This window comes from Phascolarctos cinereus, unplaced genomic scaffold, assembly GCF_003287225.1.
Source record: "Phascolarctos cinereus isolate Bilbo 61053 unplaced genomic scaffold, phaCin_HiC Scaffold_726;HRSCAF=1367, whole genome shotgun sequence".
NCBI classification, from domain to species: Eukaryota; Metazoa; Chordata; class Mammalia; order Diprotodontia; family Phascolarctidae; genus Phascolarctos; species Phascolarctos cinereus.
Window position 1 is genome coordinate 311,195,481 of NW_027556098.1, and position 16,840 is coordinate 311,212,320.

The 16,840-nt window shown below is 38.6% G+C and overlaps 1 protein-coding gene across 3 annotated transcripts in view; it reads right to left on the reverse strand.

Moving 5' to 3' along the window:
• The window catches only part of SIK3 (SIK family kinase 3), a 281,596-nt gene that overhangs the window by 263,636 nt on the left and 1,120 nt on the right, over positions 1-16,840 (reverse strand). The gene's annotated exons all lie outside the window — the stretch shown is intronic.

The window sequence follows — 16,840 nt, forward strand, 5'->3', positions numbered from 1 at the left end:
AAAACCATGGAATTGTACCCAAAAAGTTACCAAACTGTGTATACCCTTTGACCCAGCAATATCACTACTGAGCTTATACCTCAAAGAGATCAATAAATGAGGAGAAAATCTCATATGTACAAAAATATTTATGGCATTATAGCAAAGAACTGGAAACAAAGTGGATGCTCATTAACTGAGGAATGGCGGAACAAATTATGCTATATAAACATAATGAAATACTACTGTGAAAAAAGGGACAACTTCAGAAAGATCTGGAAGGCTTTGTATGAATTAATGCAGAGTGAAAACTGAAGAAACAGCTGAACAATTTATATAATGACTATAACATTGTAAAGGAAAACAATTGTGAAAGACTTAAGTTCTATGATCAACATAATGAATGACCAATTATGACTCCAAAAGGATGATAATGAATCATGCTTCCCACCTCCTGACAGAAAAGTGATGGACTAGAAGCACAAAAGGAGACACATTTTCAGACACAGTCAGTGTGCGAATTTGTTTTGTGAGACTATACATATTTGTCACAAGGGAAGGCTTTAATTTTTTTATTGAGGGGGAGTTATCTGGGGAATAGTGATAGTGATACCAAAAAAGGAAGAAAAAAGCACAAATGAATCATTAAAAATAAACAGAAGAGAACAGAAGAAAGTTCAGAAGGGGATACAAACAAACAAGGAAGTATAAAAACAACTATATCAAATCTTAATTATCCCTGTTACCCCCCCAAAAAAAAACCCCAAGATTTACATGATAGGAAAAAAAACTATAGATAAAAAAAGTTCACAGTTTCATATATAATTCCTTCTTAAAAATTTATATAGTGAAATCATGTTTATTGATGTTCATACTAAAAAAGAACAAAATTTTTAAAAAGCAGGTTCTATTTTGGGGATGAAAAGTAGAGACAGGATTATTCAGGTAAAATATTTCACTTGATTTTCTTCTCCACACATAGTGAAGGAAAAAAATATGAAAGAGGCAAATACACAAGTAAATACAGTATTGTATTATGAACTCATCCAACAAAACTAAATAAAGTCTGAGTTATGAACATCAGATCTGACTGCTAATGTAATTAATTGCTAATATAGCATATAATGCTATATGAACGGTGGCATAATACCTCCCTGAACAACCCTAGAACTACTCCATGTCCTACCTCTGCAGCCACAAAGCTCCCCCTAAACAGATAGTACAACCAGATGATTGGCACAAAGAACTCTTAACCCTAATATTCCTCACCATCTCTTTTATTATCCCCTTAGAAGGATGGTACATAATCTCTACAATTCACTTTTCCTGTCCTAACAAAGTTTTGTTAACTAACCTCAGATGAAATTTTTTACAATAAATGGCCAGGAACAGCTAAATGGCACTGGAGAGACCAAGGGACTTAAAATCTGAAAGACCTGAATTCAAATCCTATCTCAGATGATTACTGGCTGTGTGCCCCTGGGCAAGTCACTTAACCTCTCTCAGCCTCAGTTTCTTCATCTATGAAATGGAGATAGTATTTCCCAGGATTGGTTTTTTGGGGGGGGAGGTTTTTTTTTGGCTAGGCAATGGGGTTAAGTGACTTGCCCAGGGGACACAGCTAGTAAGTGTTATGTGTCTGAGGCTGGATTTGAACTCAGGTCCTCCTAAATCCAGAGCCAGTGCTTTATCCACTGCGCCACCCAGCTGCCCCCCCCCCCGGATTGTTTTGAGGATCAAATGATATTGTACATGTGTATGTATGAAACTTTACAAACTTCAAAGTGTTATATAAATGTTAATTACTACTATTATGATTCAGTATCCTTTTTCTTTCACTGTCTTTCAACAGCTGCCTGTTAGGGATCTGTAAGGATGTAGAGGGCCACAGCCGGTTCATGAGATCTCACTGAAGGACGGAGACCCCTCTCGGGTGTTGGTCCATGAGCAAAGATTGCCTGGTGCGGTGCTCCATTCTATGCATCTCTGACTTCCCTAGTTACTCATTAGTCATTAACAGTGTACTAGTGATTGGTGGTAGGTAAGTGCACGGACTGCGCATGCACTGTCCTTGAGCACAGCATGGGTTACACGTCATTGTAACATGAGACAGAGTTCTTGTTATTTTACTATATAAGTGAGTGCTTTGCTAAAAATAAACGGCGTTGCTGCCATCTTGTCTCCCGCCTCATCACTGCGCCGCAGAGGGGAAAAGATTAAGCTGGTCTTGATTCTTCAGGTGATTGGGAAATCCTAGGTCCTAGGTAGGCTCTGTAGCCGAATGAGCTGGTCGCGACAGCTGCCCAGTTACATTGGGAAACTTTCTTCCTTTTTGCCAGTTTAGCTCAAAATGACGCCAATCATGGCTGATAAACATAATAGTGCTAGTCATATAGCTACACAAAGGAAAAGAAAAATCAAGGAAAGTTGCAAGCAAAATTAGACGTAATAAAGAATGTATGTCGTCAAACTCAAAAGTCCTAGAAAATATCAGGATGTCTCTCTATTCCTGAATTCCTACAGAATGCTCCTCTTACCTGCACATCATTAAGCACCAGAACTCAAGATAAATAAAAATATATTTCTATTCAATCCTTATTTTTTTAAATTTTGTTTAATTACTAATGTTACAATGGTATTTCTTTCTACTATTTTTCATTACAAATTTATGGTTCTTCAGTTACAATAGAGAGGCATTTTCAAGGGTAGCTTGGGACCCAATCCACCACTTTCTTATACCAATACGTCTACGGGAAAATAAAGACAACTTATAGATAAATTTCTGGAGCACAATCCATTTGTAAGGCTGGGCCTTCTTGTACAAATGGTTTCCATTTAAAGCATATTTTTTAAGGTGATAGTCTAACTGGGCATATATGCTGCCTGTTTGGAGATTCACTGACCCCATGAAACGAGCAAATAAAGCCTTGAAGCAAAAAGTTAAAAAAAAAAAAAAGAGGTCACCCAAACCTGGAAACTGTCTGCAGTTAAACAGTGCTGTTTAATTCTGGGCTCCACAACTAAAGGTTGACAAAAACTTAGAGAGTTTTCAGGGGAAAGTCGAAAAGACAACTAAAGAGTTCAAATAAGTGCAGTGAGGAAAAGTTAAAGTAACAAGGATTATTAAAATTACAGGAGAAAAAGGAGCTTTTCCACCTGTCTTCAAGGTCATTTCAACTGACACCGGCAACAACCCCAGCAAGCGGTGGAGGCTGCTATCCAGCGGGACGCACGGTGTAACAAGCTGTTCTGTATCCTTGGGGCTCACATTCAGAGTCAGACACTGCCTTATGCAAAAGAAGTATTACTGTCTTTTCTCCAGTAAGACTACAATAAGATAAGTGAATTTCAACCACAACACTTATTATAGGAATAGAGAACTTTCTAAAAGCAAGAATTGAATAGGATGAAAATGCACTGCTGAAGAGTTTGTAGAATCTCGTCTCTGAACATTTCAGGAAAACGGCTGACAGTTTTCCGTATAGTTCTGTCAGGAGATGAGGATAGATGGATTTCTTGAGTTCCCTTCCAAAAGTATGATCATATGGTGCACTAAGTATAAATACAAAGTAGTTTCATAAGCTACTTAAAGTAAATTTAAATTATAATATCTTGGCATACTAAAGAAAAGGAAAAGGCATTTATTTTAAAGCTTTTTAACATGATTGTTTCTTGGAAGAGCACACTCACAGTCAAAGCATTAGCAGAAAAGAAACAAGTTTCCTCTCAAAAAAGGTCAAGGAGTCTCAGATTTCAGTAACTAACCTACATTTTCTCACTACATGTTGGTTCTGGGAAGTTGTGAGAAGAAAGGGCTATCACTGATAGACGTATTAAGTGCTACTAAATCTAGTCACAATTTGGTAAGTTATACAGACTTCCCTAATTAAAATCTAAATTTATCTTCAGATAACTGGCCAAAAGTATACAACTGAGTAGTCTACATACACAGACAGCCTTAGGCAGGTGGTGGATTTGCTTTTTCGTCTGTTTCTTGAAAACGTGGATAAGTTATCTGATAGCACCAGAGAAATTCTAAAATGAATCCCTAGATCAATGACCAGTTATCTTCTTGTTCAAACTGGGATATGTTCCTGGATAGACTAGATGACAATTCATCCAACAGCTGATCTACTAGCTGCTGAAATTTGATTCAGGGAAGATCCTGAATGGAAAAGCTCATACTTTAAGAAGCATTTCAGGCTTCTTAAAGGCACTGTCTACAGCTCTTATTTGTCAGTTACCTACCATTTATTTACATGTGTACATGTGTGTACACACACACACAGACACACACACACACACACACACACACATTTCTCCAACAAGACTACTCTTTTGAGAGCAAGGACCAAGTCTTATAGTCACTTCAATTCAACATTTATTAAGCCCAGTATGTGTAAAGTATTCTGTTAGTCACTGGGGATACAAATGTTTTTAAAATGATGATCCTCCCGTCAGGAACTTCACATTCTCCTGGAGGAAGAGGAGAAGGCACAACATATACATAAAGAAGTACAACACAATGTACAGAGTAAAAGGATATAAATCCCTCCTCGATCAATAACCATTATCTCCTCGTTCAAACAGGTATCTCCTAGCTGAACTGGATGACAGCTCATTCAGTAGCTGTTCTTCTACTAGCTGCTGAAATCTGATTCAGGGTTGTGCTAGAATCAAGACGATCTGCTAGAAAAATATGAGAAGGGAAATCACACTTTCAGCTGGAGATATCCTATAGTTTCAGGACCAAAGAAACAGAGTCGAGCAAAAAGCACTGGCCTAAGAGTAAGGAAACCTGGGTTCTAGTCCTGTATAGCACTAACTAGAAGTATGACCCTGAGCTAGTCATTTACCTTCTCTAGACCACAGCTTCCTCATCAAGACATTAGATTAAATGATCTCTACAGTAAGTCCTCCCTGCATTTCCAACAACTCCCAGAAAGCCCACCAAAAAAATATTTAGAGACTAGCTGATCATTTATACACAAAGAGGCTAGACAGAGTGGCAATTCCTCTTTTTTCTACTCAAGGCCTATTTTCCATTCCTTTTTATGCCCACGTCTAAAACATATTAGATTGCTGAGAGGAAAGAAAATAAGCAGCACCTCCAGCATAAAAATGAATAAACTAGGCACCCTCTGCTCAACCTCGCCAGATACATAACTTTCTAGGTACCGGAAACAGAAAACAGAATGCCTTTTTTTTTTCTTGGTAAGGCAGCTTCAATGATTTAAGTGAACATTACAGTTTTGCCTTTGTAGATTCTAATACAAATAGGTCTCAGTTTATCAAAATTTTTTCCTATCACAACTGTACTTAAATGTAATTATTCAAAATATGAAAAAATGTTCCAAAAAAAAATAACACTGAGAGAAATGCATATTAAAGCAAATACTAAGGTTTTGTGCCATGCCCATCAAATTAAATTGGCAAAGGTGATAAAATAAGGGAAATCAACCTTGGAAGGGCTGGAGAAAGATGGGCATACAGATGCTTTGTTGGTAAGCCTAAAAATGGATTTATCCATTCAGAAAAGCAACCTGGAATCATATAAAGAGAGTACTAAAATATACATATAGTTCAACACACAAATTTCACTGGATGAATGAATGACGAATTTATTAAGTACTTCATATGTGCAAACCACTGTGCTAAGCTCTGAGGATAAATAGAAAAATAAGACAGTTCCTGGTCTCAAGGAACTCACATTCTAAAGGAAGAGACAACACATTTGGAAGATTTCAACTGCAAATCACATAGAGAGGTCCCATGGTCCTTAGGGTACAGCAGCAAAGGAAATGGTAATACCTCTTCTTTAATGTTATTTCCACTGATAAAAATGTTATAAATTTCTAAGTACTCTGGTGATTAGAACACTCTTTTCCTGGTCTTCAGAAGATGTGGCTGTAAGAACTTGCAGAAGTAGTTGCCAGGCTGCATCTCTACAAGGGTGACTTCCCAAGATGCTGTCTGAGGACACTGGGTTAGAAGCACTGCTATTCCAAAAGCTCTTGGGTTCAGGGTCCTGAGCTGTCTCCACCAGTGTCTGAGGGAAGATGTTGGCCAAAGTAGAGCTTGTGGTAGTTTGATTTGCCCTGTACAGGCTGCCTCCTGTCTCCAACTCCAGCTGTCTTGCTACTTCGGCTAGGGCAGTTTGACTGCTCTGCATTTGAGGGTTGGTTGGCAATTGGTAGGAATGGCTGGCCCCTTTTCCACAGGAGCCACTTCCTTAAATGATGGCTGTGAGGGCTGGGCTAGAAGCAGAACCAAAGGTATGTGGGATGATGCTACACTCAGAGTTCCTGTGCCTACCAGCCTGTTGGTAGCAGTTGGTGGTGGTGATGACAAAGCCCATGTCCCTTTTACAAAATAATTTCAACATTCAATAGTGGCTGCAAGGTCTGGGGCAGATCAATGACAAAAAAGAAAGACTTCATATACACCAAAATATCTATGGCAGTACTTTCTGTGGTAACAAAGAACTGAAAACAAAGTATATACCCACCCACTGAAGACTGGCTAAACAAAACTGTGGTACATGAATCACTATACTGTAAGAGCAATGACTATGATGAATAAAGAAAAATATGGAAAGACTTCTATAAACTGATGCAAAATAAAGTAGAGCCAAGAACACAACAAAGACAATGACAACAATGTACATGGAAAGCATAACAAAAAAAAAACATCAAAACTGAATGCACTGAAAATTATGATTAAGGTTGGCCCCTAGGAAAAGATATGAAAAGTCATTATCCCCTGCTTCTCTACAGAGATGAAAGACCCATGGGTATGGAACAATTTTTTTGCCTTTCTTCCTCTTTTTTCCTTTTTTTGGTTATTTCTTATAAAGGATGGCTCTCTGCAAGAGGATGGAGGAAGGACACAATGGGAATTATAATAGTAGATGAACAGATGACGGTAAGTAATAGATGATAAATGCAAAGCACTGGCCAAGTCTTTCTTTTTTTTTTCAATCAGTAAAAATCTGCCTTCTTTCCCTCTCATCTCACTCCTAATTGAGAAAGAAAAACAAAATGTCTGTTTATAAACATGCATAGTCAAGTTAAACAAATTTCCATATTGGCTATTTTTCCCTATCCCCATCAAAAATAATAATAATCTTTCATTCTGCATCCTAAGTCTTTTACCTCTCAAGAGATAGGTAACGTGTTTCATCATCAGTACTTAAGAATCATGGCTGGTCATTACACTGATCAGAGTTCCCAAATCATTTCATGATTTTACAATGTTGTCATTATGTAAATTGTTCTATAAGTTCTGCTCACTTCACTCTGTATCAGTTCATAAAAAGTCTTCCAAGGTTTCTGAGATCATTCCCTTCATTTCTTACAACACAACAGAGTATTCCACCACATTTATATACTGTAACTTGTTCAGTCATTCCCCAATTAATTGGCATCCCCTCAGTTTCCAATTCTTTACTACCTCAAAATATATTTTAATTTATTTTTAAATTAATTAAATCTATTAAATTTAAATTAAATTAAATTAATTGATTTTTAATTTATTTAAAAATACTATAAACATTTTTGTACAATCCCTAGAGTTTGTTTTGTTTAGTAGGAATTCCTCTCTTAATCTACCTCCCATTTAATTCTCTCTTCTCCCTTCCCCCATTTCCATCCTATTTCCTTGTTAAATAAAATATATTTCTCTACCCAACCTTGTGTGTATACATTCTTCTCTCTTTTGATCAGTTCAGATGAGTGAAGTTCATATGTTGGTCACTCCCCCTTATACCTTCCTCCTTGTTTGCAAATTTCCACCTGCATCCTGATTATGTGAGATAACTTCTCCCTAACTTCTTCATTCCCTCTCTCCCCCAAACACATATCTTTTATGGTCATCAAGACATAACAGAACCAATTCCAGGTCTTCTATCTAATCAGACTCCCTCTTCAGCACTGATGATAATAAGTTTCAGAGGGGGCACATATCACCTACCCATATTAGAACACAGTTTATTCTGTTTTAGTCCCTTATGATTGTTTGTTCATGTTTATTTCTTTATATTTCTATTTTCACAGGAGAATGTTTAATAAACAACAAAAATGTACAAAAATATTCAAATCAGAAATGCTTTCTAATGTGTACCACAGAAGTCAGTACTTCTCACCGAGCAGGGTAAAATCTATATTTTGCTCAACTCTCATGTTTGCATTTCAAAGTTATTACACAGCTTTGGTCTTTTCATCAGGATTACCTGGAAGTCATGTATTTCATTAAAAATCCATTTAACACCTGTAGAATTATACTCAGTTTTGTTTGGTAAGTTATACTTAGCTATAAGCCTAGATGCTCTGCATTCAGGAATGCTGTGTTCCAAGCTTTCCACTACTGCATAATGTTGGCTGCCAAATTATGTGTGATCCTGACTGTAGTTCCTTGGTACTTGAATTTGTTCTTTCTGGATGCTTGCATTATTTTTTCTTTGACCTGAAATATCTGGATCTTGACTGTACTGTTACTGCAAGCATTCACTTTGGGGTTTCTTTCAAGAAGTGGCTGATCAATCCTATTTCCATTAGGTGGTACAGTGGATACAGCACTGGTTCTGGGGTCAGGAAGACCTGAGTTCTAATCTGGCCTCAGACATGTGATAGCTGTATGACCCTGGGCACTTAATCTTTGTTTGCCTCAGTGTCCAGCATCTATCTCCCAGAGTTATGACAACAAAATGAAAAAATATTGGTAAAGTGCTTTACAAATCTTATAGCACTATGCAGGTACTAGCTATCATTATTATTATTCCTTTAATCAATCCACACACAATAGGATTTGAGGCGCTTTACCATTCTAGTTGCTCTTATCTGGACACTCTCCAAAGTATTCAACATTCATTCATTCAGCAAACATTTATTAAGCACGTACCCTATGCAAAACACCACATCACGTGGTGGTTGTTGGGGGTAGAAAGGTAGAGGATATTAAAATTTAGATAAGATGGCATTCCCAACCTCATAGAATTTAAAATCTAGTGGTAAATGAGATACTAATAGCAATGACCAAAATGTGCAGGTTCACAAGAATCAGGATTCAATCTGACAAATATTTACTAGGTACCTACTATATGCCACGCTCTCTGCCAGTTGCTAGGGATGTTAGCATTTACTTCCCAGGGCTGCAGTGAGGATCAAATGATACATTATCTGTAAATGTCTGTAAAGCACTTAGTACGGTGCATGGCATACACATAGTAGGCATTTTGTAAATGCTTGTTTCCTTCCTTCCTTCTTTCTATCCTTCCCTCTAGTTCTAAGAGGTGTGAGCAATTTTCTTTCATGATTTCTTGAAATTATAACTCTACAATCCAGTGAGAGCAGGCTCCCCTGCTGTTCCATGTATACAAGACCCACTACGTCTTGTCTCCAGGCTTTTTTTTTTTTGCTTTTAGGCAATTGGGGTTAAGTGACTTGCCCAGGGTCACACAGCTAGTAAGTGTCAAGTGTTTGGTCTGAGGCCGCATTTGAACTCAGGTCCTCCTGACTTCAGGGCAGGTGCTTTATCCACTGCGCCACATAGCTGCCCCTGGAAACAACTTTTTTGGGTTTTTTTGTTTTGTCTTGTTTTTTAGTCAATTGGGGTTAAGTGACTTGCCCAGGGTCACACAGCTAGAAAGTGTCAAGTGTTTGGTCTGAGGCCAGATTTGAACTCAGGACCTCCTGACTTCAGGGCAGGTGCTTTATCCACTGCGCCACCTAGCTGCCCCTTCCAGGCATTTTCTCTGTCTCTCTCTGTTGCCTGGAATGCTCTCCCTCTTCATCACCACTTCCTGGTTCCCTGGCTTCAAGTTCCAATTAAAACCCCATTTTCTACAGGAAACTTTGCCCAAACCCTCTTAACTCTAGAATCTTCCTTCTGTTAATTATTTCCTATTTATCCTATAAACAGCTTGTATGTACATATATATTTGATTGTTGTCTCCCTCAATAGATTCTGAGCTCCTTGAGGGTAAAGACTTTCTGCTGCCTCTTTTTGTCTCCCCCTCACTTAGGTATCTGGCATTGTAGGCACTCAATAAATGCTTATTGACTGACTGATTGAAATAAGATGTCCAGACTCTTTTTTTGGTTGTCTTTCAGGTATTTCAATCCTTCTTAAATTCTCTCTCCTTGATCTGTTTTCCAGATTGTTTCTGTTATAACATACTTCATATTTTCTCCTATTTTTCCAGCATTTTGGTTTTGTTTTAATATCTCTTGTCTCATTAAGTCATTAACTTCTACTTGGCCCATTCCAATTTTTAAGCTGTTCCTTGGGCAAAGTTTTGTACCTCTTATGCCAAGTTTTAATTCCTTTTCTTCTGTGGCTCTCATTTCTTCTCTTTTTTTTCTCTAGAGCTCATTTTCATTTATAAAAACATTTAACTTTTTTTTGACTCTTGCTTTTATCTCTTTTAGTAATTTTAGTTGAATATGTCCAAGCCATATTTTTCTTTAAGGCTTTGGTTATGGATGTTTTGGAGTCATTGTATTTCTTCAGGGCTTGTGTCTCAAGTGTCCCTGTTACTAAAACAGTTTCTTACGGTGCAGTCCTTTTTTGTTCATTCATTCTCACAGCTTACTTCCTGACTTCTAACTTGATGTTAGAGCCAGGTTCTGCAAACTTCTAGAGAACTGGGATGGTCCTACAGCTGCTTTCTTGGGGGTATTGAGTGTTGTGTCATTCCAGAATCTCAAGGACAACTTAGGATGGAGACCTGCAAGTAGCCTGATACAGGGCAAAATCTGATTGCCAATCTCACCTTTGAACTCTGCAAGTTCCTGAGCAACAGGCCTGTGAGCCTGCCCTGTTTGGAGTTTCAGGAAACTGCTGTTAGCGTCAGCCACAGTCAGCCAACTGAAAAGTTTTGCTGATTCAGAGCAACAGAACTGTAGGCTTTCACTTGGTCCCAGATTCCTGCCCTTGTCAGTTTCAAACAGAACTAGAAGTTAGAATTGAGACCCCACTCCACTCCTAAGATCCAAACCACACAGCTGCTGCTTGCTTCTAATTTTGCTCTTAGCTCAGTATACAGCTAAGGGCCTACAACTGCTCCTCACCCTGGAATGCCATCCCTAGGAGTAGGTCTACTCTTCAGTCCACCCTAGATCTGTGACCTGTAATCAGATAGTGTCACAGCTGCCAGTTGGCACCTGTTACTTCACCCTGAACAAGTTTAAGCCCCTCTAAGCCAGATCTAGGACCTTCTCTTACCCTCGTACCCAGCCCCCCCCAGAGCTGGAATGATGCCCTCCCGACTAGACCCAGTCCCCAATGTCCAAAGACTTCTCTATCATTCTAAGCCCACCTGAACTAGAAAAACGACACAATGCTTTTTTCTTGGATTTACCAATCAGGATTTGGTCAGGCACATTTTCTAGATCTGTTTGGAATGGAGGTAACTCCCTGTACTTTTTCCACCATCGTGGCTCCACCCTCTAAAAATGGCTTAGTCTTTTAATATTGGCGTCAGGAGCCCCGAAGTCATAACTGTACCTAGCATAAGGCAAACTAAAATCTGATCCAGGGTGTCAAATCGGGGGGTGCTAAAATCAATCAACTTTTTTTTTTTTAGGCAATGGGGGTTAAGTGACTTGCCCAGGGTCACACAGCTAGTAAGTGTCAAGTGTTTGGTCTGAGGCTGAATTTGAACTCAGATCCTCCTGACTTCAGGGCCGGTACTCTATCCACTGAGCCACCTCACTGCCCCATTTTTTCTTTCTTTTTTTTTTAAGGCTCAATTAACATTTGAGTGCAAGGCATTGTGCTTGGTGGAACAAAGTAATACAGTCCCTGTCCCTTACGTTACGTTCTACTAGAGGCATACAACATATTCACAAATAAGTAAATTGAGGATATATGTAAAATAAAATTATAGAGAGCAGGGAGGCAACAAGGAGGCACTAACAACTGATATAAAAACAAGGGGATATAAAAACAAAAAAAACCCCATAAATACAAATTAATTTTTAAAAATAAATACAGTTATTTACCTTTTCAATACAGCCAAATTTTTATTATCTACCAAGGAGGGGGGATCCTTTTTGTAATTTTTCCAAAATTTGCTTTTAATTTCTTCCTGACCTAATCGCCTCTTCCTTATTTTATCCACAAGTATATCACAACTCCTTTGCTTAGGTCAGCTATTCTTCATAGATAAAGATGATGCTTACTAACTCATCATCCTGTAAGATCACATCAACTCTGGAATTCATACCTCCTCAGTACTCCCTATCTCTGACTGGAGAGGGTGGAGGTCAGAGGGTAGACAATGGACATTGGAGAGTTCCTCCAAGGTTCTCCATTTCAGGAGGGGGCCCAAGGCAGCCATTTCACATGGCTGAAGGACTTTATCATGTCCCCTCCTTTCTCCCACTCCTTTCAGCTTTTTTATAATGTGTTGTCTTCCCCCACTGAAATCTCCTTGAGGGCGAGGACTGTCTTTTGCCTTACTTTGTAAGGGCTTGGCAGTAAGGGCTTAGCAGTAGGCACATAAGTGTTTATTGGTTAACTGACTAACCCATCATCAGCAGAACATGAACTTTGAATTGATTCTCTAACACAGCAAATAAACGTGTTTGTTCTGAACTATCAATTCTCATCCTAACCTCTTATAATCAGTAGCACAGATATGGGATGTGGTTGGCCAAGTTTTCAAGTGTAGTTTGTGGCTAAGAAATAGAATGAATCTCTATTCTTAACTAAAGCTAAGACTGTAAGACCCAGACCTGGAACTGGACAGTAAGTGTCACAGCTGCCAGCTGGTACCTGTTGCTTTACCCTGAACAAGTTTAGACCCCTCTAGGTTAGATATAGGAATCCTCTTACCCTGGTACCCAGGGTGCCTCAGCACCCTGAGCTGAAAGGGTGAACTTCTGACAAGACCCAGTCTCTAGTGTCCAAAGACCTCTCAGCCTGTCATCCTATGCCTATTTAGGCTGGAAAAACGACTCACAGGGATTTTTTTTCCTTGAATTTACCAATTAGGATTTGGTCTGGTACATTGTCTAGACCTATTCGGAGGAGTACCATACTTAGTACTATGTTCTAACAACTGAATTAGCCAACCCAAATATAAGTATGCTGTTAAATCTGTTACTAAATCTTTCCCCTTTGCCACTGACTACAACAACTTTTTCTTTAGGTGTTCACCTATCAATGGCTATCCTACAGTACTACAGCAACAAAAGCCTAGCTCAAAAGAGAAAAAAGACCAGCATCCAAGAAGTCAGTTCGTTTTTATCAGATACTTTTAATTACTGTCAGAATTGAGTTTTGTTAATAGCAAAGTAAAAAAAGATATAATGCAAAAACTATCCAATACGACAATTATATATTAATTGTCTAATATGTACAAAGAACTTGCAGAAATTTCAATGTAGCACCTACAATTACAGGTGTATTTTTCAATCAAGTAACTGGTAAATCAAAAGATGAAATCTAATTGAAAAGTATTTAACAAATACCCTTTTATTTGGAGGGAGGAAAGAAGATTGCCTAACTTATTAAATAAGAAAATCTTACTAATTCTTCTTTAGTCCCAAAACTCAAAGTATCATTGAGTCAGTGATTGACAGTTGGAAGGGACCTTCACAGTTGTCCAGTCCAAACTCATTTTTACAGATAAGCACACTGAGGCCCAGAGAGGTTAAGTGACTTGCCCAGGGAGTACACAGCTAATAACTACTAAGCATCCAAAGGAGTCAAAGTCAGTGCTCTATCCACAAAGCTGCCTCTCAGTTTGTTCCTGCTGATCCAAATGGTGAAAAAAAATTAGGCCCTAGACATTAGAGCACATACTAACTCTCACTGTCCCCAAGGGAAAGATACATTTTCCATTATTCTTAAGCCTTTATGGTGACATGCTGTAAGGTGATGCTCAATAAAGATCTACTCATAATGCTGCACCTAGAGAGTCTCAGGCCTAAAGTCCTAGAGGAGGAGGAAGAATAGAGATAGGCAGGGCTACTGCCAAAGCATGTCCCCTGATGGGCATCCCCTCCTACTGCTCTTTCTGCACTGACGGTGGAAGCTCTGCAGTCCTGGTGCCATTAAGTCTAGTCTAACAAACACTGCGCTGCAAAAGGAACCTGCAGATGTGGGAAGGACCCATATGCTCTGCTGATTTTATTCCTCACAGTATCTCCAATCTAGGAACTGTGAGAGTTAACATAATAAATAAAGGTCTAGACTAACTGATCTTTAGTTTAATGCCATGGTTTAAGCAATAAATTAAGCTTATTTTAGCTGCTTGTCCTCTACAATGAGCAATGCTTTCCTGAAATGTGAGAACAAAAATAATTCCACTGTTCAGAAAATGAATACTTATACCTACCCCTTCTCAGAATAAGCTCTTTTCAACTGAAAACCAAAGTTCAACTGTTATACATGAATCTACCAAAAAGTCTGAACTGCTTACCTCCAACACTGGCCATAGGAAAAACCAGAGAAAAGCCCTCATGAGTTACCTGAAGTTCTCGAAGTCCAGACTAATGTAGGGAAAGATTATAGTAATGCAGACTTCAAAAATGGTTATCTGTCATTCTGAGTGACATGACTAGGCAACTAACTGCTTCAGTGGGTAGATAAAAATCCATCCACCAAGCAGTAGCTTCTTCAACTTGTAATACCTGTGCACCTTTGGTACCATGATATAACAAAATCATGGCCATAACAAAGATATTATACTATATATCAACGGCTGTTAAACACATCTAAGTTGCCAACATTTGAAATCCCTTTCCAAAATGAGTTTGGATAAGCATAGAACAAGCCAAAATACATTCATCTTTTCCCTTAAATACTGACAATCCTAAGGAACTACACTTCATTTATATCTTCAGAGTAATTTAAGCAGCAAAGGATGGGTCATTTGTAACAGTAACTAGGAAATTACAAGCTACTGTAGAAACACAGGGCTTATTGGTGTGGTCCCATCACTTAAGCAAATCATTATCCAAGTCATTTAGGTCTCATTCAAGACTTTGAATATCTCCCTACATAGGAATTTCTTAACTCTACACCACAAATCAGCAGAGATAAAAAAAAAAATCAACATAAACAATGACACCCATTTATAAGCAATCTGATGTTTAAAATGTTTTCCAAGTCCTAAAAGATATCAAGGACTCAGACAGGAACAATGAAAAAAATATTGGAAAATTAGAAAGCAAGGAGACCAGTGATAACTAGCCTCCAGCTTTGCTGACTACTGAAGATACAACTGCATATTATAAAAAAGAATCAAATATCTGAAATCACTGATTTAATCAATATTCAGGCATACCCAAAAGCTAGAAGATAACAAAATTCTTTAAATCACAGATACCATAGAACAAATTAGTACATAGAATATATCCCACGAGGGTCAACAGAGAACATGCTCCTTTAAGAGTGAAAAAAGAAAATACTAAAACAAAATAACTGGGCATGAACTGTTAAAATTATTTGTAAACATTGGGTTAGTAGGTCGTAAAGGAGACTGGCGAGTTTAATTGGCCAATTTCACTGACCTGGCTTGCAACTCAAGCAAACCCTCAACTTAGGAAAACATCTTTAAGATTTCATTTTACTCTGACCTTAAAGGCTGTGGCCCAAGGATGAAAACTAAGAAAAAGTTTGAAGGGAGTCCCCTAGAGGAAGTGAAACTGACCAATCAATTCTCTCCCAGCTATACACCCTGGAGAGGAAGGGCTCTTGTATTCTTTGACAGGAAAAAGAAAAAAAGGAACTTTAAGGTTGCAAGGGAGCTAGAGAAAAAAGGCCCAGATAAATCACTAATTCCTGAAAATAAATGTCCTCACTACAATAATAAGTAGAGAGAAAAGATGTGACAAGAGCCCAAGTGCATGGAGGAAAACTAATCTTTGGCAGAAGAGTTAGCAGCCATGGGGGTTCTAACCAAGTCACAAGTCAAACTGGAGAAAATAACAAACAGAATGCCTTCGTGTGTACTCAAAAGACCCCCAGAAGTCAGAAAATTTGGACTCTAGGTTCCATCAATTATATGACCTTACCCTTAGGCAAATCATTTGAGTCTCTTTGGGTCTCAGTTTCCTCACCTCTAAAATTAAAGAGTTGGCCTAGATCAGAGATTTTTAACCTTACTTATGTCATGGACCCCTTTGTCAGTCTGGATCTTCTCAAAATGTTTTTAAATGCATAAAATCAGATATATTGGCTCACAAGGGAACCAATTATACTGAAACACGATTTTCAATATACTACAAGTTTTAAGTTCACAGATCTCCTGAAATCTATCTGCAGACCCCTTGGGAGTTCATGGACCCAAGGATAAGAACTCCTGGCCTAGATTACTGAAAAGGTTATTTCATATGCTGAAATTATCTGCAGCAGAAAATTCAAGTGAGAATGACCCAGGAAAATGAGGACCTGGGAGACTGAGAGCCTCAGAGAAAAACAACAGGCTGTTTCCTGGCAACAGAAAAGATGGAGTTTGTAAGCTCTATCAAATTCAAAAAATCCACCTGATTTCAGATTCAAACAATGCTCAAGAGAGGAGGCTGCAGGAAGGTGCTGTTCCTCCTCTCCAAGAGAGGGGGGGGGGGAACCAACAACCTTGGGGAGATGATACCTGCAATACTAATACCCCTATTCCTACAAATACCCAAATACATTGGTCTAGGTGAAAGGACACTTCCCCCTACTAATGTGCACCTCAAGCCCAATGACTATCCTCTCCAAGATTTCCTTTTCCATTCGCCCTGGAAGAACCTTTCCTCCACAAATTCCACCGCTATCTTCCCAGGCACAATCTCCTTGGGAAATCAAGTGAGTGCCATTTCCACATTCCCTATCTCTGGGTTCTTCTGGAAGTGGTTACCCCCTTTCC